Source organism: Schistocerca gregaria, chromosome 1, assembly GCF_023897955.1.
Source record: "Schistocerca gregaria isolate iqSchGreg1 chromosome 1, iqSchGreg1.2, whole genome shotgun sequence".
Taxonomy (NCBI): Eukaryota; Metazoa; Arthropoda; class Insecta; order Orthoptera; family Acrididae; genus Schistocerca; species Schistocerca gregaria.
This window is the reverse complement of record NC_064920.1, coordinates 431,893,240-431,903,011: the sequence shown is the minus strand read 5'-3', so window position 1 is coordinate 431,903,011 and position 9,772 is coordinate 431,893,240.

Below are 9,772 nucleotides of genomic sequence, written 5' to 3'. Positions count from 1 at the left end.
AAATCTTTGTGGAAGTTCATGAGGCGGCCGGTGTGGCCGTGCGGTTCTAGGCGCTTCAGTCTGGAACCGCGAGACCGCTGCGGTGGCGAGTTTGAATTCTGGCTCGGGCATGGATGTGTGTGATGCCCTTAGGTTAGTTAGGTTTAAGTAGTTCTAAGTTCTGGGGGAGTGATGACCACCGGTGTTAAGTACCATAGAGCTCAGAGCCATTTCAACCGTTTGAATTTTGAAGTTCATGAGCAGCTTCTCTGATTCAAATAAACAAACTGTACATGCGTTTACATCCACAAGATACCCTCTTCGAGTGATCACGACGCCATTTACGAAATATTTCTCTATATATCCATTGGCTTAACATTAAAAGTAGGTATAGTCTTCCTTGATATGAGTAATTCTTCAGTTTCAAATGTCTCAAATGGCCATGTGCACTATGGGACTTAACATCTGTGGTCATCAGTCCCCTAGAACTTAGAACTACTTAAACCTAACTAACCTAAGGACATCACACACATCCATGCCCGAGGCAGAATTCGAACCTGCGACTGTAGAAGTCACGCGGTTCCGGACTGAAGCACCTAGAACCACGCTGCACCCCGCGGTTGGCTCTTCAGTGTCAACAACATTTCATGAGCGTAGAGCAGTTGCACATGCCAACGCGTACACATAGAAATTTATTATGAGTTGTTTCTCAATGTTTCCCTCCCAATTTTCATGAGGCGGGCGTTTATTTCTTGTGAAACAAAACAGTTTTCAAACAAATAGCTCAAGCATATTATTTACTCAAGACACTCATATTCCTTTAGGAAAATTTAATTCCGATCTAAAATTACTCAATTTAGGATCGTCTAATATATGTGAAATATTGAGTCAAAAGAATAGAAACACCGCAACACAATTTTTATCAGCTAAATGTTGCAGAAATTTTTCTAAGATTATTACAAGATTGACAGCTGTTCGAGGATGTTTAAAAATACTTATTTTTCTGAAGAACTTTGGTGAGTAAGTGAAACTAATCTTGTAATAAAAAAGAAGATGAAAATCACTTATATTGCTATAAATTTGTAAAACTGTCGCCAATAGAATTTCGGAAATTGTAGGAGGAGGAGATTAGTGTTTAACGTCCCGTCATCAACGAGGTCATTGGAGACGGAGCACAAGCTCGGATTAGAGAAAGAAATCGACCGTGCTCTTTCACAGGAACCATCCCGGCATTTGCCTGAAGCGATTTAGGGAAATCACAGAAATCTGTCGTCCCCCCCCCCCCCCCCCCCCGAATGCGAATCCAGTACAGAAATTAGGAAACACACGCACAAACACATACACAGTGTAGTCAGAAACTGTTTGAAAGTTTGTAAGTGTGTTGCCGGGGGTTGTCCTGAGGAATAACTCTTTAATAAAAAATTCGATATCTTACGCCGTTTCTGAGTTATTCAGGATTGAAGCTAACCGGTCAGGTCGCTGTGTAGTTAAGTTCAGGAACTTGCACGCGCTAAAATGCAGCAATGCGTAGACAGACACCTGGGATTCCGTGGGTTACCACTTGTTGAAATACCCCATGCCAGTTAAAATGTGCCTTTTTCGGAAGTGATAAATTTAAGCTACATGTGTAAAAGCTGCGTTTGTTCGGTTTGAGGAAAACAAATCAAGAACAAGTTTGGAGTCACTGTCTGAGCAGGCTGCTTGGATTTGGGCGCATGACAACCTGTCTGGCTAAATTCAATGCCAATAATTCGAAAAGAGCGTAACGTATGGAATTTCTTTTCTCTTATACATTATTTCTCAACTCAACCTCCCCTGTTAATACCCTGGAAAGCTTTTCAAACTGTTTCTGATCACCCTACATACAGGGCTTATCTGAAATGAATGTAGCAACTAAAGGATTGGGCGATTGGGTCATAACAATCATATTTCACATAGCATCCAATGTCTGCATCCCTGTCGCTAGGCGTCACTGAACTTTGTCGCGCGGCGCCAAGATGGTAGGCACACAACATGTCACCCGAGCCAACATGGTAGCAGGTCCGCAGGGGAAGGTTTCCATTGTATTTGTGACGTCGGGATGAAGTTTCATTACGTTTACTTGCAAACAGTTACAAAAAGTGATTGAAATAACGCCCTCCTGTTTGAATGCAAGCCTTGCAACGACGCTGGAGTGACTGTCGCACTCTTTCAAACGTTCCCGGGAAAATAGAAATGGCATCAGAGGCTGCCATAACGCACGGTATCAGATCGACATCAGTCTCAACGTGTGTTTCAGCGACAAAAGATTTCAGGTGACCCAAGAAGAAGAAATTGAGGGGCTAGTCGGGGGAACGTTCAACCATGCCACCAGCCCACTGCGCCCTATCCAGTTCACACCAAATGTTTCATCAAAATGCATTTATACTGTATGTGCGAGGAGCGCAAGTGCACCATCGTGTTGGGATCACATTCACTCTAGCATGTTGAGTGGGACATGTTCCAGTAACCGTGGCAGAGTTTCTGGTAAAAAGATTGAGTAGTTTTAACCAATAGTAAGATATGTACCTGTTTGCGTTGAGTCGCCAAGGGATCATGTATGGACGTACCAGAATACCACCGACCAAACTGGCGCAAATGTTGACAGCGAAGCTATCTTGGTGACCGCAAGCAAAGGCGGAGTGTGGATTTTCCCATGCCCATACGTGGTGATTGTGGCTGTTGAACATATCCTTTCGTTTAAAGGAAAGTCCACGTGAACGGCACTCATTTGCAAATTCAATTTGACGTGGGAAATATCTCGGTTAAGGACGTGTACCTTCTTTACGCGGTATGGGTGCATATCATCTTCATGCCACAATCGCCAAATTGTCGAGTGGCTTACATCCATTACCCATGCAGGCACGCCGTGAGTTTGTTCATGGTATGCTTTCCAGCAGTGCTAACGGCTCCTCTTCAAGCCTGGTGTACTCACTGTGCGCTGACGACCGTATTTGCAAGGTACCTTATTGAACCATAATTACAGTGTGTGTGTGTGTGTGTGTGTGTGTGTGTGTGTGTGTGTGTGTGTGTGTGTCGCATCTCGTCCTAAACGTTTGGACAGATTTTAACCAAACTTGGCAGACATACCCCACACTATCAGGCAACCATCTTGTGAGAACCACCTGCTCATCAAATTTCAGGAGATTAGATGACAAAAACACAGTGATGCGTTGAAAACTGCAGCATCGTGCGTGACATTTATATTTGTTACTTTCATGCAACCAACGCTTCAGGCAACATATTTCGCTGACAGTACCCACATATGTCGCTAGATGTACCTACAGAAACGTATCATTGAACTACACATAGTACAAGAGATACGAGGTCATCAACACAGATAAGCGAAAAAAATGACACAAAATGCATGACGTTTTTTATAATTTGTTGTTTGCTACTAAGACACTCCTCTAGAGGAGTTAACTTACGGAAATCCCTGACACCTGAACAACCAATGAAAGGATAATGATCTACAAGCCGGGACGTGGAATGTCAGGAATCTGAACATGCTAGGGATGCTGGGAAATATGAAATGGCAAATGCAGAAGCTCAATCTAGATGTTTTGGGTGTCAGAGAAGTGAAATGGAAAGAAGCAAGGATTTCTTGACGGATTAATTTAGGGTATTGTCAAAAGGAGCAGAAAATCGTATAACAGGAGTAGGATTCCTTATGAATAGGAAGGGAGGGCAGAGTGATAGTATTGATCCCATCAGAATCGACAAAAAACCGACAACATTAGTTCAGGTCTACGGGTAGCGTCTGTGATTCATCATCAAAACGTCTTCGGTCCCGGGTTCGATCCCTGCCACTGCCTAAATTTTGATTAATAATAAGCATTGGCGGCCGAAGACTTCCGGCATAAGAAGTCAGCCTCATTCTGCCAACGGCCTTGTCAAAGAGGGCGGAGGAGTGGATAGAGGTTCAGGGCACTCTCTTGTCCTAGGGGTGGGAAATTGCCCCTAAAAGCGGACGAATCAGCAATGATCAACGACATGAGGATGCAGAAGGCAATGGAAACCACTGCATTAAAGACACGTAACGTGTATCCACAGGACATGTGGCCTGTAGTTGAAGATCTGTAGTTGATGATCTCTCCGTTGGCAAAAGATTCCGGAATAGTCCCCCATTCGGATTTCCGGCCCAAGGGGAAGGTTACGATGAGAAAGGATTGAGTCGGGGCGTGACATGTCAGAAGCTTGAACGGGGTAGGGAAACTAGAAAATCTGAAAAGGGAAATGCAAAGGCTCAATCTAGATATAGTAGAGGTTAGTGAAGTGAAGTGGAAGGAAGACAAGGATTTCTGGTCAGACGAGTATCGGGTAATATCAACAGCAGCAGAAAATGGTATAACAGGTGTAGGATTCGTTATGAATAGGAAGGTAGGGCAAAGGGTGTGTAACTGTGAACAGTTCAGTGACCGGGTTGTTCTAATCAGAATCGACAGCATACATGCCGACGTCGCAAGCTGAAGATGAACAGATAGAGAAAGTGTACGAGGATATTGAAAGGGTAATGCAGTATGCAAAGGGGGACGAAAATCTAATAGTCATGGGCGACTGGAATGCAGTTGTAGGGGAAGGAGTAGAAGAAAAGGTTACAGGAGAATATGGGCTTCATCACAAGGAATGAAAGAGCAGAAAGACTAATTGAGTTCTGTAACAAGTTTCAGCTAGTAATAGCGAAATCCCTGTTCAAGAATCACAAGAGGAGGAGGTATACTTGGAAAAGGCCGGGAGATAGGGGAAGATTTCAATTAGATTACATCATGGTCAGACAGAGATTCCGAAATCAGATACTAGATTGTAAGGCGTACCCAGGAGCAGATATAGACTCAGATCACAATATAGTAGTGATGAAGAGTAGGCTGAAGTTCAAGACATTAGTCAGGAAGAATCAATACGCAAAGAAGTGGGATACGGAATTTCTCAGGAATGACGAGATACATTTGAAGTTCTCTAACTCTATAGATACAGCAATAAGGAATAGCGCAGTAGACAGTACAGTTGAAGAGGAATGGACAGCTCTAAAAAGGGCCCTCACAGAAGTTGGGAAGGAAAACATAGGTGCAAAGCAGGTAGCTGCGAAGAAACCATGGGTAACAGAAGAAATACTTCAGTTGATTGATGAAAGGAGGAAGCTCAAACATGTTCCGGGAAAATCAGGAATACAGAAATACAAGTCGCTGAGATATGAAATAAATAGGAAGTGCATGGAAGCTAAGACGAAATGGCTGCAGGAAAAATGTGAAGACCTCGAAAAAGAGATGATTGTCGGAAGGACAGACTCAGCATACAGGAAAGTCAAATCAACCTTTGGTGACATTAAAAGCAACGGTGGTAACATTAAGAGTGCAACGGGAATTCCACTGTTAAATGCAGAGGAGAGAGCAGATAGGTGGAAAGAATACTTTGAAAGCCTCTATGAGTGTGAAGATTTGTCTGATGTGATAGAAGAAGAAACAGGAGTCGAATTAGAAGAGATAGGGGATCCAGTATTAGAATCGGAATTTAAAAGAGCTTTGGAGGACTTACTGTCAAATAAGGCAGAAGGGATAGATAACATACCATCAGAATTTCTAAAATAATTAGGGGAAGTGGCAACAAAACGACTATTCACGTTGGTGTGTAGAATATATGAGTCTAGCGACATACCATATGACTTTCGGAAAAGCATCATCCACACAATTCCGAAGACGGCAAGAGCTGACAAGTGCGAGAATTATCGCACAATCAGCTTAACAGCTCATGCATCGAAGCTGTTTACAAGAATAATATACAGAAGAATGGAAAAGAAAATTGAGAACGCGCTAGGTGACGATCAGTTTGGCTTTAGGAAAAGTAAAGGCACGAGAGTGGCAATTCTGACGCTATGGCTAATAATGGAAGCAAGGCTAAAGAAAAATCAAGACACGTTCATAGGATTTGTCGACCTGTAAAAAGCGTTCGACAATATAAAATGGTGCAAGCTGTTCGAGATACTGAAAAAAGTAGGGGTAAGCTATAGGGAGAGACGGGTCATATACAATATGTACAACAACCATGAAGGAATAATAAGAGTGGACGATCAAGAACGAAGTGCTCGTATTGAGAAGGGTGTAAGACAAGGCTGTAGCCTTTCGCCCCTACTCTTCAATCTGTACATCGAGAAAGCAATGATGGAAATAAAAGAAAGGTTCAGGAGTGGAATTAAAATACAAGGTGAAAGGATATCAATGATACGATTCGCTGATGACATTGCTATCCCGAGTGAAAGTGAAGAAGAATTAAATGATCTGCTGAACGGAATGAACAGTCTAATGAGCACACAGTATGGTTTGAGAGTAAATCGGAGAAAGACGAAGGTAATGAGAAGTAGTAGAAATGAGAACAGCGAGAAACTTAACATCAGGATTGATGGTCACGAAGTCAATGAAGTTAAGGAATTCTGCTACCTAGGCAGTAAAATAACCAATGACGGACGGAGAAAGGAAGACATTAAAAGCAGACTCGCTATGGCAAAGCGGCAATTCTGGCCAAGAGAAGTCTACTAATATCAAATACCGGCCTTAATTTGAGGAAGAAATTTCTGAGGATGTACGTCTGGAGTACAGCATTGTACGGTAGTGAAACATGGAACATGGGAAAACCGGAACAGAAGAGAATCGAAGCATTTAAGATGTGGTGCTATAGACGAATGTTGAAAATTAGGTGGACTGATAAGGTAAGGAATGAGGAGGTTCTACGCAGAATCGGAGAGGAAAGGAATATGTGGAAAACACTGATAAGGAGAAGGGACAGGATGATAGGACATCTGCTAAGACATGACTTCCATGGTACTAGAGAGAGCTGTAGAGGGCAGAAATTGTAGAGGAAGATAGAGATTGGAATACGTCAAGCAAATAATTGAGGACGTAGGTTGCAAGTGCTACTCTGAGATGAAGAGGTTAGCACAGGAAAGGAATTCGTGGCGGGCCGCGTCAAACCAGCCAGTAGACTGACAGCCAAAAAAAATAAAATACACGCCGACATCAGAAGCGAAAGATATATACAAAAAGTATATGAGGATACTGAACTGGTAATTCAGTAAGAAAAGGGAGAAGCAAATCTAATAGCCGTGGGAGCTGCGATACGGTTGGAGGGGAAAAAGTAGAAGAGAGGGTTACGGGAGAATATGGGCTTGGTATCAGAAAAGAGAGACGAGAAATGTTGAATGACTTCTACAACAAAATGTTGGTCATATTAGCGAACACTCTGTTCTAGAATCACAAGACAAGGAGATTTACTTGGAAAAGGCCGGGACATAGGGAAAGATTTAGTTAGGTTACATCATGGTCGGGCAGAGTTTCCGAAATTAGATACAGGATTTTAATACGTACCGGGGCAGATATAGATTCAGGTGACAAGTTGGTAGTGATGTAGAGTAGGCTACGGCTTAAGAGACTAGTCTGGAAAAATCAATGCGCAGAGAAGTGGAACACGGAAGTGCTAAGAAATGAAGGTATGTGCTCGAAGTTGTCTAAAGCTGCAGATACTGCGATAAGGAATAGCTGAGTAGGCATTTCATTTGAAAATTAATGGACATATCCTAAAACGGCAGTCACAGAAGTTCAAAGGAAAATCATAGGTACTAAGATGGTAAACGCGAAGAAACCATGGGTAATAGAAGAAATACTTTAGTTGATCGACAAAAAAGGATGTTCAACAATGATCAGGGAAGCCAAGAATACAGAGATGTAAGTAATATAGGAATGTAATAAACAGGAAGAACAGGGAAGCAAAGGGGAAATGTCTGCATGAAAAATGTGAATAAATCGAACAGGAAATGATTGTTGATAGGACTGAATCAGCGTACAGAAAAGTCGAAACATGTTGCGGTTAATTTAAAAGCAAGGGTGGCAACATTAAGAGTGCAGTGGGTATTGACTATTAACTCCATGAGGATAGAGCGGAAAGGTCTGATCTGATAGAAAAAGACGCAGGAGTCGATACAGAACAGATAGGGGACACAGTATTAGGATCAGAATTTCAAAGAGTGGGACGACTTACGATCAAGTAAGGAAGAAGGGATAGGTAACAATTTGTAAAATTATTGGGGTAAATGGCAACAAAATGGCTACTCATGTTTGTGTGTAGAATATGTGAGTCTGGCGATGTATCAACCGATTTTAGGACAAACGTCATGCACACAATTTGCAGCATTGCAAGAGAATTGTCGCACAATCCGATTAACATCTCACGCACCCAAGTTGCTAACCACAATAATACATGGAAAAATGGTAAAGAAACGAGGATCTTTTAGATGACCATCACTTTGGCTTTACGAAAGGTAAGGGAACTAGAGAGACGGTTCTGACGTTGCGTTTAATAATGGAAGAAAGAGTAAAGAAAAATCAAGACACTTTTGCAGATCTGGAAAAAGCGTTCGACCATGTCAAATGGTGCAAGATGTTCTAAATTCTGACAAAAACAGGGATAAGCTACATTGAAAGATAGGGAATATACAATGTGGACAGAACCAAGAATAAACAATAATAATGGAAGGCCAAGAACAAAATTCTCAATTGGAAAAGGGTGTAACACAGGGATGTAATTATCGACAGCTCATGTTCAGTTTAAACATCAAAGAAGCAAGAAATAAAAGGAAAATTACAATTCAAGGTGAAAGTGTATCAATAATGAGACTCGATGATGACTATGCTATCCTGAGTAAAAATAAAGAAGAATTATAGGATATGATGAATGGAATCAACAGACTAATTAGCACGGAATATGGATTGAGATCGAATCGAAGAAACGTAACAGTAACGAGATGTAGAAAAATGAGAACAGCGAGGAACTTAACGTCGTGTTTGGTGATCACTAAGTTGATGAAATTAAGGACTTGTGCTAGCTAGGCAGCAAAAAATGAAGGACGGAGCGAGGAGGACACCAAAAGAAGATTGCACTGACAAAAAGGGCATTCCGGGCCAAAAGAAGTCAGAAATTGCTGAGAAAATACGTTTGGAGCACAGCATTGTACGGCATCGAAACGTAGCCTGTACAAAAATCAGAAAAGAAGGGAATCGAAGCATTTGACGTGTGATGCGACAGAAGAATTTTGAAAATTAAGTGGAATGGTGAGGTAAGAAACTTGGTGGTTCTCCACAGAATTGGGGAGGAAAAGAATGTATGGAAAACATTGAGAAGAAGATGGCACAGGATGTTAGGACATCTGCTAAGACATCAGGGAATAACTTCCATGGTACCGGAGGGAACTGAAGAGGTCAAAATCTGTTGAGGCAGACACAGAATACATCCAGCATATACTTGAGCATGTGGGTTGAATTTGGTACAGGGCAGCAATCCTCTGCGGACCGCATCAAATCAACCAGAAGAATGATGACTGAAAAAAGAAAGGTGGTTCGATCTTTCCCGAATCCATATATATACATATCTGTATCTTTACATTTGTCCTCCATCTATTTGTGCTTAACCGTTCTGCACTCCTGTCAATGTCATTTTAAACATTTGTATTTACTGCAAATTGCTTCGCTTGCAGCGCTTTTAGACTTTCTCCTCTCATGGTCAAAATTAAATCTCTTTTTCAATAGCCAGACGTTGCTACAAGGCCTTGGCTTTTTACTGTTTGATCTTTTGCTTTCTTGTCTATTTCATCTCTCAAAGCTACATACTGTACAGTTGTTCAATACGGGCATCATTTGAGATTGCCGAAAATCAGTATGGGCAGAAGAGCGCATGCATTTTACTGAATTTACTGTTGCTGCCGGGAAACGCGGACCGATAGCAGCCCGCTTTG